We start from the raw sequence: 18,263 nt of genomic DNA, 5'->3' as shown, positions 1-18,263 counted from the left end.
TCCCTTGTAGCTTAAGGACTTTTGTTCTTTTGCTGCTTTCATGATTCTCTCATTGCCTGAGTTTTTTGTGATATGCCTTGTTGATGGTTGATTTTGTTGAATCTAATGGGAGTCCTCTGTGCTTCCTAGATTTTGATGTCTGTGTCTTTTCCCAGGTTAGGAAAGTTTTCCACTATGATTTGTTCACATAGCCCTTCTACCCCTATTTCTCTCTCTTCGTCTTCTGGGACCCCTTATGATTCTGATGTTGTTCTTTTTAATGAGTCACTGATTTTTCTAATTCTTAAATTGTGCTCTTTTGCCTTAATCTCCCTCTTTTTTTCTTTTTTTCTTTTTGCTTCATTATTCTCCATAAATTAATCCTGTATACTGTTGATTTGCTGCTCTGCCTCATCCCTCCTTGCCGCCGTGTCATCCATTTGAGATTGGAGTTCAGTTATAGCATTTTTTATTTCATCCTGACTAGCTGTTACTTCTTTTATCTCCTCAGAAAGAGATTCTAATCTATTTTTGACCCTAGCTAATATTCTTATTATCGTGATTCTAAATTCTATCTACTATTGTAGATAATGCTGCTATATATATCGTGCTGCATGAATCCCTTTAAATTAGTGTTTTTGTATTCTTTGGGTAAATACCTAGTAGTACAATTGCTGGATCGTTGAGCAGTTCTATTTTTAACTTTTTGAGGAACATCCATGCTGTTTTCCACAGTGGCTGCACCAATTTACATTTCTTTTTTTAAAATTTTTACATGTTTATTCATTTTTGAGAGACAGAGAGATTGAGAGAGAGAGAGAGACAGAGCATGAGTGGGAGAGGGGCAGAGAGACAGGGAGACACAGATACCAAAGCAGGCTTAGGGTCTGAGCTATCAGCACAGAGCCCAATACGGGGCTTGAACTTACAAATTGTGAGATTATGACCTGAACTGAAGTCAGACACTTAACTGACTGAGCCACCCAGGTGCCCCACCAATTTACATTTCTAAAGACAGTGCACAAGAGTTCCCTTTTCTCCACATATTCTCTGACACTGTCATTTCTTGTCTTTTTGATACTAGCCATTCTAACAGGTTTAAGGTGGTATCTTGTTGTGGTTTTGATTTGCATTTCCCAGATTATTAGTGATGTTGAGCATGTCTTCATGTACCTCTTAGCCATATGTATGTCTTCTCTGGAAAAGTGTCTATTCAGATCCTCTGCCTGTTTTTTAATCAAATTGTTTTTTTGCTATTGAGTTGTATGAGTTTTTTTTTTAAATGTTTTTATTTCTTTTTGAAGGAGAGAGAGAGAGACAGAGCATGAGTGGGGGAGGAGCAGAGAGAAAGGGAGACACAGAATTCGAAGCAGGCTCCAGGCTCTAAGCTGTCAGCACAGAGCCCGACACGGGGCTCGAACTCACGAACTGCGAGATCATGACCTGAGCCGAAGCCGGACGTTCAACCAACTAAGCCACCCAGGCGCCCCTTAAAAAATATTTTTATATATTTTATTAACCCCTATTCAGATATGTGATTCACAAATATAATCTCTCATTCAGTAGATTGCCTTTTCAGTTTGTTGATGATTTCCTTTGCTGTGCAGAAACTTTTCAGTTTCATGAAGTCCCACTTGTTTATTTTTGTTTTTGTTGCCTATGCTTCTGGTGTGAAATAAAAAAAAAAAAAACATCACCAATAACAATGTCAAGGAGCTTACCACGTATTTTTTTCTGGGAGCTTTTTGTTAAAAAAATTTTTTTTAATGTTTATTTATTTTTGAGAGAGAGAGAGAGACAGAGTGTGAGCAGAGGAGGGGCAGAGAGAGAGGGAGACACAGAATCGAAGGAGGGTCCAGGCTCCTGAGCTGTCAGCACAGAGCCCGACGTGGGGCTCGAACCCAAGAACTGTGAGATCATGACCTGAGTTGAAGTCGGACACTTAACCTACTGAGCCACCCAGGCACCCCTCTGGGAGCTTTTTGATTTTGAGTCTTATATTCAAGTCATTAATCTGCTTTGAATTAATTTTTGTGAATGGTGTAAGACAGTGATCTAGTTTCATTCTTTTGCATGTAGCCATCCAGTTTTCCCCATGCTATTTTTAAAAAATGTTTATTTATTTTGAGAGAGAGAGAACATGTGCATGAGTGAGAAAGGGGCAGAGAGAGAGAGGGAGAGAGAATCCTAAGTAGGCTCCATGCTCAGTATGAAGCCTAACGTGGGGCTTGATCTCACTGTCATGAGATCATGACCTGAGCTGAAATTGAGAGTCAGATGCTTAACTGACTATGCCACAATGTGCTCCTCCTCACATTATTTATCAAAAAGACTGTCCTTTCTCCATTGCATATTCTTGGCCCTTTGTCATAAATTAGTTGACCATGTATGCATGAGTTTATATCTGGGTTCTTTATTCTGTTTCATTGATCTATGTGAATGTTTTAATGTCAATACCATACTGTTTTGATTACTATAGATTTGCAATATAGTTTGAAATCAAGAAGTGTGATGCCTTTGTTCTTCTGGATTTGCTCTTTTTTCCTCAAGTTTACTTTGGATATTTAGGATATTTTGTTGGTTCCATACATATTTTAGAATTTGTGAAATTGCCATTGTGAAAATGTGAAAAATGCCATTGGAATTTTGATAAGAATTGCATTCATTCTGTAGCTTGCTTTGGGTCATATGGACATATTGGCAATATTAATTATTCCAGTCTATGGGCGTGAGATATCTTTCCATTTATGTCTTTATTTTAGTTTCATTTATCCATGTCTTATAGTTTTCAGTTTACTGGTCTTTCACCTCCTTGGTTAAATTTATTCTTAGGTTTTTTATTCTTTCTGATACCATTTTAAATGGGATTGCTTTCTTAATTTCTGTTTCTGATAGTTTGTTATTAATGTATAGAAATGCAACAGATTTCTGTATATTTATTTGTATCTTGCAGCTTTACTGAATTCATTTATTAGTTCTACTAGTTTTTTGGTGGATTCTTTAGGGTTTTATATATATAGTATCATGTCATATGCAGATAGTAACACTTTTACTTCTTTTCCAATTTGGATGCCTTTTATTTCCTTTTCTTGCCTAATTGCTCTGGCTAGGACTTCCAGTACTATGTTGAATAAAACTGACAAGAATGGACATACTTATCTTGTTTCTGATCTTAGAGGTAAAAGTTCCAGCTTTTGAGTAGATGTTAGCTGTGAGTCTTTCATATATGGTCTTTATTATGTTGAGGTATGTTCCCTTTATACTCACTTTATGGATATATTTTATAAAGAATGGATGTTGAATTTTGTCAGATGCTTTTTCTGCTTATATGGAGATGATTATATAATTTTTTTATCTTTCATGTTGTTTATTATGTGTATCACATTGATTGATTTGTGGATGTTGAACCATCCTTGCATCTCTGGAATAAATCCCACTTGATTATGACATATGATCCTTTTAAAGTTTTCTTGAATTCAGTTGGCTAATATTTTTTTGAAGATTTTTGCATCTGTGCTCACCAGAGATATTGGCCTGTAATTTTCCTTTCTTGTGGTGTCTTTGTCTCATTTTGATGTCAAGGTAATGCCTCATAAAATGAGTTTGGAAGTTTTCTCTCCTCTTTTTTGAAAGAATTTGAAAAGGATTGGTGTTCATTATTCTTTGAATGTTTGATAGAATTTACCAGTGAAGCTGTCTGGTTCTGGACTTTGGTTTGTAGGGAATTTTTAAATTACTGATACTATCTCCTTACTAGTTTGATCTATTCTGCTTTTCTGTTTATCGTGGTTCAGTCTTGGAAGGTTGTATGTCTCTAGGAATTTACCCATTTCTTCTAGATTGTCCAATTTGTTGGCATATAAATGTTTGTAGTAGTCTCTTATGATCCTTTGTATTGCTGTGGTATCAGTTGGAAATTCCCCTTTAATTTGTGATTTTGTTTATTTCAGCTCTCTCTATTTCTTGGTGAGTCTAGCTAAAGGTTTGTAAATTTATCTTTTCAAAAAACCAGGTCTTGATTTTATTGATCTTTTCTATTGTCCTTTTAGTATATATTTAATTTATTTTTGCCCTGGTCTTTGTTATTTCCTGCCTTCTACTAACTTTGGGCATTGTTCTTTTTCTAGTTATTTTAGGTGTAAAGTTAGGTTGTTTGAGATTTTTCTTGTTTCTTGAGGTACATCAGATCACTATGAACTTTCCTCCTAGAACTGCTTTTTTGTGTCCCATAAGTCTAGCATGTTGTATTTCCCTTCTTGTTTGTCTCAAGGTATTCTTTGCTTTCACTTTTGATTTCTTCATTGACCCACTGGTTGTTTGATAATAGCATGTTGTTTAGTCCACACATATTTGTGAATTTTCCTGTTTTCTTCTGGAAATTGTTTTCTAGTTTCATACCCATGTTGTCAGAAAAGATGCTTGAAGTGAGTCTTTTGAAATTTGTTAAGATTTATTTTGTAGCCTAACATAGGATCTGTTCTGGATAATGTTCCATGTGGACTTGGGAAGAATGTGCATTCTGCTGTTTTTGGATGGAATGTTCTGTATATATTTGTTAAGTCCATCTGGTCTAATGTGTCATTTAAAGCTGATGTTTTCATGGCACCGGAACAGCTCAGTTGGTTAAGCATTGGACTTCAGCTCAGGTCATGGATCTCACAGTTCATGAATTTGAGCCCAGAATTGGCTCTCTTCTGTCAGCACAGAGCCCGCTTTGGATCCTCTGTCTCCTTCTCTCTGTCTCTCCCCTGCTTGTACTCTCTCAAAAATAAAGAAAAAAACATTAAAAAAAAAAAGCTGATGATTTCTGATTGACTTTTGTCAGTATGATCTATCCATTCATGTGCATGGGGTATTAAAGCCCCTTACTACTGTATTGCTATTTCTCCCTTTAGTTCTATTAATATTTCCTTTGTGCATTTAGGTGTTTCTAATGCGTGGTGCACAAATATTTACAAATGTTGGATTGACCCCTTTACCATTATGTGATACCATTCTTTGTCTCCTTATTATACTCTTTGTTTCAAAATCTATTTGTCTGCTGTAATTATAGCTACCCCAGCTTTTGTTTTGGTTTCCTTTTGCATGTAATATCTTTCCCCATCACTTCACTTTCAGTCTGTGTGTCCTTACATCTGAAGTGAGTCTCTTATAGGCAGCATACAGATGGCTCTTTTTTTAAAATCATTTCAGCCACTTTATGTCTTTAATTTTTTTTTTTTAACGTTTATTTATTTTTGACACAGAGAGAGACAGAGCATGAACCGGGGAGGGTCAGAGAGAGGGAGACACAGAATTGAAACAGGCTCCAGGCTCTGAGCTGTCAGCACAGAGCCTGACGCGGGGCTCGAACTCACGGACCGTGAGATCATGACCTGAGCCGAAGTCGGCCGCTTAACCAACTGAGCCACCCAGGCGCCCCAACTTTATGTCTTTAGATTGGAGAATGGAGTCCATTTACATTAAAGTAATTATTGATAGGTGTATGCTTACTGCCATTTTGTTAATTGTTTTCTAGCTATTTTTGTAGTTTCTCTCTGTGCCTTTCTTTTTTTCTTACTCCTTTTTATAGTTTGATGATTTTCTTTAGTGTTATGCTTTTATTTCTTTTCTTTAACTTTTGTGTATTTACTGTAGGTTTTTGCTTTGTGGTTACCAAGTGGCTCATATATAGCAACTTATTTATAGACAGTCTATCTTCAGTTGATAACAACTTAAGTTTGATCCATTCTAAAGCTCAACATTTTTACTCCCTCCACCATGCTTTGTTTTTGATGTCACATTTTATACATTTTTATCTTGTGTATCTCTTAACTAATTATTGCACTCATAGTTATTTTTAGTACTTTTGTCTTTTAACCTTCCTACTAGCTTTATAAGTGACCTGAGACCTCAGAGATCTCAGGAAAAGTTTAGAGTCAGCCCTTAGATGTGTGTTTAATTAAAAGCTGCCCTTCATGCTGCAGCTATGATGATGAGCCAATTGGCTTCTTTCACAGAAAAATTGAGCTCCTTAGTCTCTTGTCTCTTACTCAGCCCTGGGTGGGTAGCTGTTTATGAGTGCTTTCCTCATTGGTTACAATTCTGTGTGACCCATGAGTATAAGCCCCATGGGGCCCAGAAGTGCAAGCCCCCTGTCCTCCAGAGCCAGGCAATCAAGGGATAGCCCTTGTGTGGCAGCTGCAAAAACTGGGTCACCAGATGTAAACCCCAGGGACCCAGTTGTGTATATCTGGGAGATACTGGCACTCTGAAGTGTGGCAGAAGGAGAGTGCAAAGATGGCATCTACCTAAAAAATTGGGAGTGGGGAGGAAAGGAAAAAAAAGAAGAAGGGGAAAAGGAAATTAAAAAAAAAGCTGATGACCCTTGGCTTTACCAAGGCAGAGGAAGAGGACGTATGGTATCAGTCCACCAGATGGAGCATAAAGGTGGCCCCTGAAGGAAAGGGAAAAAAAAAGATGGTACCTGTTAGCTTTAGCAAGGCAGAAGGAGAACATGAAGATAGTGCCCACTGGCCTCTGATCTTGGAGAGTATCCTATCAGGCCCCTGCCCAGTGCTTTAAAGTTAGGAAATGAATCTTTCACATAAAGTCTGGGCACTTTTCAAAGGGCTGCTTCTGTGTGGGGCCTTGGGGTGGGTGAGTCTGCATGTGGGCTCTGTAAGAGACGTTCCTCAGTTCACCACAGTCCTGTGGGTCTTAAGGACACAAGCCTTGTTGGTCTTCAAAGCCAGATGTTTGGAGGCTCATCTTTCAGATGTCAGTCTTAAAAGTTGGGGTCCCTGGGGGCACCTGGGTGGCTCAGTTGGTTAAGCGTCTGACTTTGGCCCAGGTCATGATCTCATAGTTCTCGTGGGTTCGAGCCCTGCATTGGGCTCTGTGCTGACAGCTTGGAGCCTGGAGCCTGCTTCCGATTCTGTGTCTCCCTCTCTCTCTGTCTCTCAAAAATAAATAAATGTAAAAATAAAAAAAATTTTTTAAAGTTGGGGAACCTGATGTGGGGTACAAACCCTTTCCTCTTCAGGTTTTGAGTTCCCTTTGGGTTGTGGGGATAGGGTTTATGGCGATTGTATCTCGGCTTCTACCTGCTTCAATGTGGTTTTCATCTCATTTGCTCAATATGAAAGGGTTATTCACAGTTTCTAGAGGGTTTTTTTGGAGGAATTTTTTTCTGTAGATAGCTGTAAATTTGGGGTGTCAATGGGAAGAGGTGAGTTTAGGATCTGGCTAAGTCACCATCTTGAATCAGAACCTTGATGAATAGGGGCACCTGTTTGCCTCAGTTGGTTAAGCATCCAGTTTGGCTCAGGTCATGATTTCATGGTTTGTGAGTGTGCTGAGCCCACTTTGGATCCTCTGTCTCCCTCTCTCTGCCCCTCCCCAACTAGTGCTCTCTTTCTCAAAAATAAATAAACTTAAAAAAAAAAAGAAACTTGATTAAACATTATGATGAAAATATTTTTCCATTGTCCTAGGTTTAACAATTTTTATACTCTACACATTTCAAAAATGACCTTCATTAAAGTTGCACTTACATTACAGGTAAAAAAAAATTTTTTTTTTTAATTTACATCCAAGTTAGTTATCGTATAGTGCAATAATGATTTCAGGAGTAGAATCCAGTGATTCATCCCTTATGTATAACACACAGTGCTCATCACAAGTGTCCTCCTTAATGCCCTTTGCCCATTTAGCCCATCTGCCAGCCAGAACCCCTCCAGCAACCCTCAGTTTGTTCTCTGTATTTAAGAGTCTCTCATGTTTTGTACCCCTCCCTGTTTTTACGTTATTTTTGCTTCCCTTCCCTTATGTTCATCTGTTTTGTATCTTAAATTCCATGAGTGAAGTCATATATTTATCTTTCTCTAACTAATTTTGCTTAGCATAATGCATTCTAGTTCCATCCACATTGTTGCAAATGGCAAGATTACATTCATTTTTTTATGAAAAACATTTTATTAACGTTTATTCATTTTTGAGACACACACCGTGAGTGGGGGATGGGCAGAGAGAGAGGGGAAGACACAGAATCTGAAGCAGACTCTAGGCTCTAAGCTGTCATCACAGAGCCTGATGTGGGACTCGAACCCACAAACCCTGAGGTCATGACCTGAGCCAAAGTCGGACACTCAACTGACTGAGCCGCCCAGGCACCCTGGCAAGATTTCATTCTTTTTAATTGCTGAGTAATACTCCACTGTGTGTGCGCGCACGTGTGTGTGTGTGTGTGTGTGTGTATACATCACATCTTCTTTATCCATTCAACTTTTGATAGACATTTGGGCTCTTTCCATACTTTGACTATTGTCAATAGTAATGCTATAAACATTGGGGTGCAAAATTCTTTATTTTATCAACAAGATTTAAAGATACTAGCTTGGTAGTGACCAAAGCCTTGTCTCTTGATGGAATTCTAACAAGGACCTCACCTTCCTACAGTCAAATCTTCATTCATCAAGGGGTTTTGGGCTAGGGGAGCAAGTTGTAACAAAATACGCTTTGTTTTAGAATTATTCTTGGTCACACATAAAGGAGACCAGAAACAGGAAGATAGATACTCAGATGGTCTCTGGGTCTTTTTGGCTTCCATTTATGTGCCATTTATTCATTTAGGTTTTAAGCAATACGTGGCCTATTTGCTATTTGCTGGGAGCTTGAGGTCCAGTGGTGACAAAAACAGTCTCTCACTGGATGCTCTGGGAATTTGGAGTCTAGGGAGAATACTAGTAGTAATAAAACAAACTGTGTGAGTCAATGTAAAATTGTAGGCATGAGAAGAGTTACATGAGAAGGGCTCCTGATATAATGAGAACCTAGACAAGGGAGCCTTAACCTGGCCAGGGAAGTCAGGAAAGCTTTCTTGGGGAGAAGCCATTTGAGCTGAAGCCTGAAAGGATGAGATGGAATTCCAAGATGGAAAGGCCTTTTGGTAGGATGGAATTTAGTGAGTGTGAAAGGCTTGAGAGAAGGAAGCAGTGGCTCAATTGTTGAGGAACAATGTGTAACTAGAAAAGGCTGGAGAAGTGGGCAGAAGCCAGAGCATTGCAGGGTTTATAGACTGTGTTGAAGAGTTTCCCTCTTTTTTTAAACAGATTAAAAAAAAATTGTTTAATGTTTGTTTATTTTTGAGAGAAAGAGACAGAGTGTGAGCGGAGGAGGGGCGGCAGAGAGCAAGAGCGAGACACAGAATCCGAAGCAGACTTCAGGCTGTGAGCTCTCAGCACAGAGGCTGACATGGGGCTCCAACCCACTAGCTGTGAGATCATGACCTGAGCTGAAGTTGGACATTGAACTGACTGAGACACCCAGATGCCCTGAATAGATTTTTTAAAGTTTATTTTGAGAAAGAGAGCGTGCAAACAGGGGAGGGGCAGAGAGAGAGGGAGAAAGAGAATCCCAAGCAGGCTTCATGCTGTCAGTGCAGAGCCCAATGTGGGGCTTGATCCCATGAACTGTGAGATCATGACCTGAGCTGAAATCAAGAGTCAGACACTTAACTGACTGAGCCACCAAGGAGCCCTGAAGAGTTTCCCTCTTTATCCCCAAAGTAATGAGAAGCCTTTAGAGGGTTTTGACTAAGTGGTATGACATGATCAGATTTGCATTTTGAAAAGATGCCCATTCTGGCTGTGCGTAGAGAATGGATTATAGGGGACAAAAGTGGTTCAGGGGATATTCTTTAGAAGGCTACTTATAAATGCACACACATAAAAATGATAGTGGCTTGAACTACATCATGGAGGACATGGAGAGGAGTGGCCATATTTAAGAAGACTTGGATGTGGAGGGTGGGAGAGAGGGAGGCCTAACTTTCTGAATTAGAAGACTGTAGAGATGGGCATGCCACTTGCTGAGTTAGGGAGCAATAAAAGGTGAAAGACCTGTTTTTCAGGAAATGATCATGAGGTTTTTGTGTTTGTTATGCTGAGTTTGAACTTTATTTGAGGGTGCTGAGAAGGGCTCTCAAGTAAGCTTTTGGGTATTGGTGTCTACCCAGGGCTTCCCCCCATAGGCTACCACTATGTCGGGGGCACATTTTAATTCCCTTAACAAACTTTAGTAGGAACCTGCCTTGGGTTTAGACCCTAGACCTGCATTCTCTGGCCCTGGCCTCCTCGAAGAAGTTGCACTGGTCTGTGAAGCCTGTTACAATAGGCCTTCCTCCCCACACAGAACTATCTTGAGCCTCAGCCAGGTAGCATAGTATCTTCTTTCCTCTGCCTTGAGCTACAGGTGGAAGTGACTCCTGGAAGTAGTTTCTTCATCTCAAGTCCATTTCTTTCCATTGTGTCGGAACTATACTCACCAGCAGGTTATTAGGTGTGGTTCTATTTATCTACTCACCTGTGAATATGAACCTCTTTGAGGGGACTTTAGTGGTGAGCCCTGTTCCAAGGGGTCTATCAGTTCTGCTTGCTTCTCAGCTGCCTCTAGCACAAACTTTTTGTCTCGTTCTGTTTTAGCTGGAACAACTTATTAAAACCCATGGTAAATTCCTGTTTCTTGTCAGGAATTTCTATAGTTTTCAGTTTATGGGTAGAACAAAGAATATTGATAGGTCTTGAGCTTGCTTACTTTACATAGTTCTGTTTGATAACTTGGCAGCCAGGTAACTACCTCAAAGTGAATTCTAGAATCCTGTAACTTCAACTTTAGAGCAGAAAAATACTTGACAAATATAATAATAATTACAGATCATTCCTTCCCAAAAGAGCAGGATCATTTTCAGTATATAAATGTCTATTTTTAATGATTGATTGATTTACTGATTCACTTATTTAACAAAGATTTCCTGGGCCTGTTCTCAGAGTTTGAATTAGATGGAAGAATTCCTTGTACATCTTTTATTTAGGAATTGACTAAAGAAATCTCTGGTGTCCAATTAACACAGGGAAAATAAATTGTTCAGATGCTCTCGGTGGCAATAGAGTTAATTAATTTTGACCTGATTTTTCAAAAACTTAATTCTCAAAAATCCCCCACGAAAGACAAAAAACACTTATTCATTTGCCAAAAGTGCCTTACTGATTTATTTCTCAACATCCCACTCCTGGTCATTAAAAATGCTGACTGAAATGTTTAAAAACCTGTAAGCTTCATTCACAATTCTGTGTGAATCTACCTTGTCATAAGATTTTTATTTTTATCTACCTTAAGTTTAGGCTGCAGAGATAAGTTGGCTTACTGTGTCAACTTTTAATTATCATAGATATAAGTTTCCTTGACATATAATATAATTTATCTGCATTTTATCTCAAATATACCTGCAATAAGAAAATGAGATACTTCTTGGTGTTTTCCAAATATCACTGGGAATTATATAAGAGATGAAGAGCATGGTTTTTCTGTTTGCTGTATGAGGAAACTGAGTCACAGAGCAGTTAAATACTATTAAAGATCATCCAATATCTATGGCTGAAGAAAATAATAAATTATCTGGTAGGAAATAAAATGTTTCAAATGGATACAGCTACCTCTAGTCAACCTCCATGAACTCTTTCATGATGACTCATTCCATTAATACTTTTTCCTCATTTTGAGTCCCCTTCACATATTAAAAATCATGGTCATTCTTATATTGTTAATTTTTGTTCAAATGTTGTTTATAATTATTTAAAATTGCTTTTCATCTATGTGTGGTTTTGATCATAGATTGTGGCTGCTAGAGGAGGGGGCAAACTTTTATTTATTTAATTTTAAATCTCCTTAGAATATAGGGTACAGAGATCAGTGTATAATCAGAGGTCAGTAGATTTTAGTTGATTGTAGCTCTGTTTTTTCTATCTTGTATTGTTTTGACTGAAAAGTTTCTGGAGTTTCTGACAAAACTCTGCTGATTGGTGGTCACGAAAGTAACCCATAACCAGAGAGGTTCCCTGTTTGCGTCTTACACTCTGTCATATCTATGGGCAGATGCTATGAAGAGAAGAAAACTATTTAGGCTGAGCATTTGAAAAGCCTATTATGTAAAGGTTTTGCCAGTGTGTCAGAACTTTGTCCATCTGTTTATTTACTCCTTAAAAAGCACAGACTGGGAATTTTGAGTACTGGGTCAAATTTCCTCCAGCTATGAGAATATGTATAGAAACATTTTCTAATGTTTCCTAAACATTTTCTAATGAGCGATACAAATACTTCTCACCCAACTAATAGGCTTTCATGTTAGTCCATAAACTTACAAAGATAACTGAATGTTGAGAAATTCCAGTAGTATAACTGAAAAAAAAATCCAAAGCCTTGATTTAAAAAAATTCTTGCCATCATGGGAATTTTCTATTTTTATTTCTGCAAGTAAGTATTTCAGTTTATGTTCCAGTTTATGAGCAGTCAGATGTTGAAATATTAGTCCCAAGTCAAGGTCAAACATCTCAGACAAAGAATAACATTTCTCTAAAGTACAATACTTCTGTGTAGTTGGAGTGCATATTTCATGAGCAGAACTCATTGATCTGATTCTATCATAATCACAAAACTCAGGCTTCTTTTGAAGTGATAGTGATAATGTGTTCTAACAAGTATAGAGCCATCTGTGATCCACAGTTTTAGACATTACCTCATTTGGCCTTCATAATGGCTCTGTTAGTTGGGTAGAGGAGTCATTACGATTATTAATATGCACATTTGAAAATGAGGATCTCAAAGCCATGGTCAAACCAGTTATCATCCAAGGTACAAGCTGGTACATAGTGGTGGGGAGAGGCATTTAATTAAGTGCTTATCATGTATTAGAATGACCAACAGACCAACAGACATTAAATTTTTATATAGAGTATATAGGTTAAGAACATGGTAGAGAGTATATAGGTTAAGAACATGGGTTCTGGGTTCAAATCTTGGTTTTATCACTTACTAATCCTATGACATTGGGTAAATATAAACTTTCTCAGAAAATAATCTTAAAAGTGGAGAAAACGCTATCACCTGTTTCCTAGAAAATTAAATCAGTTAAGGGATCTAAGCTCTTATCTTATTATCTGGCATACACAAAAAACTCAATAAATAAAACTCGTAGCATTAATCCAACTAAACCACACACACACACACATACGCCACACACACACACACACACACACACACACACACACACACACGACACACCCATTACCAACAACAACCCTATGAATGGAACAACATTTATATATTCTTTCTTCATAATCACTCTTTGGATGATATCATCCAGTTTTATGACTCTGAATACTATTAATTCATTGATGACTTCCAAATGTATCTGCGCTTCTTCTCTGAACTTGTACATACAACTGCCAACTTGAGATCTTCTGGATGTCTAAGAGCATCTAAAATGTAATGTACCCCAAAGTGAGCTCATCCAGTATCTCCTGCAATTTTCTCCATCTTGGGTAATGGTTAACTCCATTCTTACAATTGCTCAGGCCACAAATCTTAGTGTCCTTCTTAACTTCTCCTAACATTCCTTATGTCTCTTTTATACTACACACTGGGTCTAGAAATAAATTATGTTGCTTCTACCTTCAAAATACACCCAGAATATTATCACTTTTCACTACTCCCTACTTATCACTATATAACATATGAAGCATTATACTATTTCATCTTGTTTAGTGTCTGCTTTCCCTGTTAGAAGGAAAGCTTCATGTGGGTAAAGAATTTTTTCACTTTATGTATAAACTCACTGTGCTTAAAACAGTCCCTGGCACATAACAGGTACTCAACAAATTATTTGATGAATGAATGAATGAATGAATACTTATTTAATACATGAAGAAACTGAGCTTCACAGAAGCTGATTAACTTACCCAAGGACAGGAGTGGGTAAGTAACGGCACCTAGGTTTATGTGGCTCTAAAACCCACATTTACAAGTACTACACATTTTGTCAGGGTTAACTTCTAGATATTGGTGATAACCTAGATGTGTCTTCAGGTACATGTTAATTAATGATGTCTTAGCTTGTTCTTGGGAAATAAAGATTTCTTATAATAAAATCAGCCAATGTTTTAAAATTTTTTTTTTTTTTTTTTTTTTTGAGAGAGAGAGAGAGAGAGAGAGAGACAGAATCCCAAGCAGGCTCTGTAGTCAGTGCAGAGCCTAATACAGGGCTTGAACTCACAAACCATGAGATCATGACATGAGCCGAAATTGAGTTGGATGCTTAATGGATTGAGCTACCCAGGTGCCCTGCAGGCAGTGCTTTAAAAAAATGCTTTTCAAGGGTAAGTGCTTGCTGGCCTGAGCACAGAGAGGGAAGGGAGGCTTGGGAGGACGGGAGGAGGGACTTTTGGTCTGCCTACTTGGCTTTTCCCTTCCTGGCCTGAGTCCTCAGATTCCTGAAAGCACTCCTTGCTCAGGCTGGGGAGGTGTCCCTTGTTTTCCTCACCCTCTTTCTCTTTCCCTCCTGTTTCTTTCCATCATGTCTTTTCACTCATCTCCTTCTCCCTTCATACCTTTCCTTCTCTTTTGAACTCTGTCTCTATCCTTATTCCTTATTTTGTGAGACTCCCCCTCACTCTCTCATGAATGTCAGTACTGTCTACTAGGGCACAAAATTTAAAATTCATTACGCAAAATGTAAACCCTGGCTCCTGAAACCCTGAAATTTCACATAAGTAAATTATCTTAAATTAGTATTAAATAACCTTGGGTTAGGCAAAGATTTTGTAAAGATACAAATAGCAATTATCATAAAAGCTATGGTTGATAAATTAGACTTCATTAAAATAAGAAAAATTATATTCATCAAAAACACTGAAAAGTGAGAATGCAAGCCACAGACAAGAAGGAGATATTTCAAAAGATTTATATTCAGCACATGTAAAAAATCCTACAAATCAATAATAAAAAGACAATGTAATTAAAAATGGAAAAAACCTTGAACAGATACTTCACCAAAGAGTATATTCAAATGACCATTAAGTGTATGAAAAGTTCCCAACATAATTTTTCATCAGGGAAATATAAATTAAAACCAAAATGAGATCACACAGCACATCTCCCAGAATGACTAAAATTAAAAAGACCTTCAATACTAAGTATTGATGAGGATATGAAGTAATTGGAATTGCCATACATTGGTGGTAGGTATGTAAATAGATAAAACCACTGTGAAAAGCTAAACATGGCCTTTATGTGGGCCCATAATTCCAATACTGGGTCAAGAAAAATGAGATTATATGTTCACCAAAGTCATGGGCAAGAATGTCCATAGTAGCTGTAAGAAAAGAAACCTGGGAACAACTCTTATGTCCATCAACAAGGGAATGGATAAGTAAATGTGGTGTATTTATACAATGCAATGTACACAATTTATACAATGCAATGGCACTACAATAAAAAGAATGGACTCCAATCCCGCAGAACACCATGAGTGAATCTCATAGAAAGTTGTTGAGCAAGAGAAGCCAGACGCAAAAGGGTGCATATACACTTTATAATTCCCTTTATATGATGTCCCAAAACAAGCAAAACTAATCAATGGAGGCAGAAGTCAGAATAGTGATGATCGGCACTTGTGTGCTGGATTGCCAAGATGTCGTTCCCCAAGTACCAGCCATCGCGCCTGGCCACCCTATCCTCCACCCTCGACCCAGCCGAATACAACATCTCTGGAAGGCGCAAGCCAAGCGTTTGACCACAAGAACCCGACTTAAACGGGAGTACCTGCTTCAATACAATGACCCCAGCCGCTGAGGGCTCATCGAAGATCCTGCCTTGACTCGTGGGACCTATGCAAGATCAGCAAATATCTATCCGAATTACAGACCTACTCCCAAGACCTTATTCTTAGGAGCTCTGTTTGGAATTGGGCCCCTCTTCTTCTGGTATTATGTTTTCAAAACTGACAGAGATAGGAAAGAAAAACTGATCCAGGAAAGAAAATTGGATCGAACATTTAACATTTCATATTAAGTCTGGCAATGATGACTCTATGTATTATGTTTAAATAAATCTTCTATTAATCATTAAAAAAAAAAAGAATAGTGACGATCTCTGCAGGAGTCTGCTGACTAGGAAGGGGCACCTTCTAAGTATTAAAAATGTTCTAAATCTTAATCTGTATGGTGTTGCACAGGTGCATATGAATATAAGCAATGATCAATATGTATATTTATGATTTGTGCATTTTTTGTATGTTACACCTAAATTTAAAAGTAACATCTTCCCTCCTAGGTATTTACCACAGAGAGATTTATACATAAATATTCATAGTGGCTTTAGTCATGATAACCCCAAACTGGAAATTACCCAAATGTTAATCAACATTTGAATGAATGAACAAACTATAGTACATTCATACAACCGGCTTTTTTCAGCAATAAAAAGAATTGAATGATAAATGCAACAACATGGATAAATCTCAAAATCATTACATTGAATGAAAGAAGCCAGAGAAAAAAGACTACATATTATATGATTACATTGATATAAACTCCTAGAAAATGAAAATGAATTTATAGCAACAGAAGCAAATTGGTTGGTTGATTGTCTGGGTAGAGGGAGGGACTGACTGAAAAGGGAGATGGGGAAAACTTGGGTAGGGGAAGGAAATGTTCTGTATCTTGAAGTGCCAATGGTTTCCAGACGGATACATGTCTCAAAATGCAAATTGTACCTCTTGAAGGGATGCAGTTCATCGTCCATAAATTATACTTCAGTAAAGGAGTAAAAAATAATATATATCAAATTAAGCATACTCATTGGCTTGGACTTGACTGAAAAGGTGTAGAGGGCACTAGTTACATAAACTTCAGTTTCCTTCCTAGGACCCTTACATCCCCACTAAAGTTAAAGCTAACATAAGCAGGATATGTGTAAGCGAGAGGGACACTCCTACCCACTTTGCCATATGGAGACAAATGGCAGACATGAATGGGCAGTGGAGAGCAAGAATGTATGGTAGATGATAGACATCATACTAGGTATTTGAGCTGAGGGAATTTAAAGGATTGTTAGCTGCATAATTGAAAAGAGCAAAAAGAGAATACAGAGATATCAGAGATGTAGCAATTGCAGGATGCAGCTACCACCCTTAGGTTTGAGGGAAGAGATAGAAGAGGTTAGAATTATTAAAACTTGGAAACTCAGAAAATGGTCCTGGGGTCTGGGACTCAGAGCTTTGAGGAGGAGCTGGCCGTTGCAGGGGTTTCTGAGGCTGGTTTTACAAGCATCTGAGAAACTAAAAACTGGATTTAGCTGCTACTCTAGGAGGACCCTGCTAATGTTGAGGTGAAGAGGCATTTCTGGTGTGACGCTTTTAGGAACAGGAAGTAAACAGGAGAAAGCATATCCCTTCTCTCTCCATCAGCCTTGCAGTCTTCCTCTAGTGTCCCTGGTGGCAATGCCTAGCAATGAGCAGCTGGAAAAACCAAAATGTGGTTTGCAGATTGCAAGCTCTAGCATCATAAGCACGGTGAAGAAGGGGATGGGGAGCACTTTGAGGTTGAAATTTGGTCTCAAACTATTTTGTGTTTAAATCTTGATTTTGTCCCCCACTTGTTGTGTGACCTTGGGCAAGTTAGTTAACCTCTCTGAGCCTCAGCTCTACATCAGTAAAATCAAGGTAATACTCCCTTCTTTTTTTAATTTAAAAACATTTTTTACATGTTTTAATTTATTTTTGAGACAGAGAGAGGCAGAGCATGAGCAGGGGAGGGGCAGGGAGAGAGGGAGACACAGAATCTGAAACAGGCTCCAGGCTCTGTCAGCACAGAGCCCGACTCGGGGCTTGAACTCACAGGGTGTGAGATCATGACCTGAGCTGAAGTCGGACGCTTAACCGACTGAGCCACCCAGGTGTCCCAAGGTGATACTCCCTTCTAACCTTGTAGTAGTGAGCCTTCAATAAATGGACCCCAATATTTAATTTCTTTGTTTAGGTGGCACTTTTTCCCTCTTCACACTATTCCCTAAATCACTGCCACCATCATGACCCAATTACCTGGTCCTTGAGATGGCTCTGCTCAGAGGTGCCTCAGTAGCTCCATGCCCTCCAGTTTGCTCATAAGAAGCCTCCTAATAGTTAGAGAATCAGAGAACTAAGGTGTGGAGGGTTAGATTGTGGTCCATGAGGTAGCACTTGGATTTCAGTCCTGAGGAGGAGAAAATTAATCAGCTGGCCTACAATTAATTTCTCTCCTGCTACCAGGAGGACATTTTTGGGAGACAAAGAAAGCAAGTGATCTGATGTAATCTCCTGATAAACATGCTGATAATTGGCTTCCTGGTAAATAAATTGAGATTGACTAGGAGGAGAGTATCCACATATGGAATGCTTTAAGCAGGAACGACTGTGGATTAGGATTGCTTAT

The 18,263-nt window shown here is 38.4% G+C and overlaps 1 long non-coding RNA gene and 1 pseudogene across 1 annotated transcript in view; both read left to right on the top strand.

Annotated features, from left to right (window-relative positions):
• Window positions 1-18,263, top strand: part of LOC144612786 (uncharacterized) — a 222,782-nt gene that overhangs the window by 40,159 nt on the left and 164,360 nt on the right. The window lies entirely within an intron of this gene.
• On the top strand, window positions 15,389-15,865 carry LOC132683096 (NADH dehydrogenase [ubiquinone] 1 beta subcomplex subunit 4 pseudogene; annotated as a pseudogene).

This window comes from Panthera onca, chromosome C2 (genome assembly GCF_046562875.1).
Source record: "Panthera onca isolate mPanOnc1 chromosome C2, mPanOnc1 haplotype 2, whole genome shotgun sequence".
NCBI lineage: Eukaryota > Metazoa > Chordata > Mammalia > Carnivora > Felidae > Panthera > Panthera onca.
Note: the sequence above shows the minus strand (reverse complement) of the source record. Positions and strands in the feature narration are given on the sequence as shown.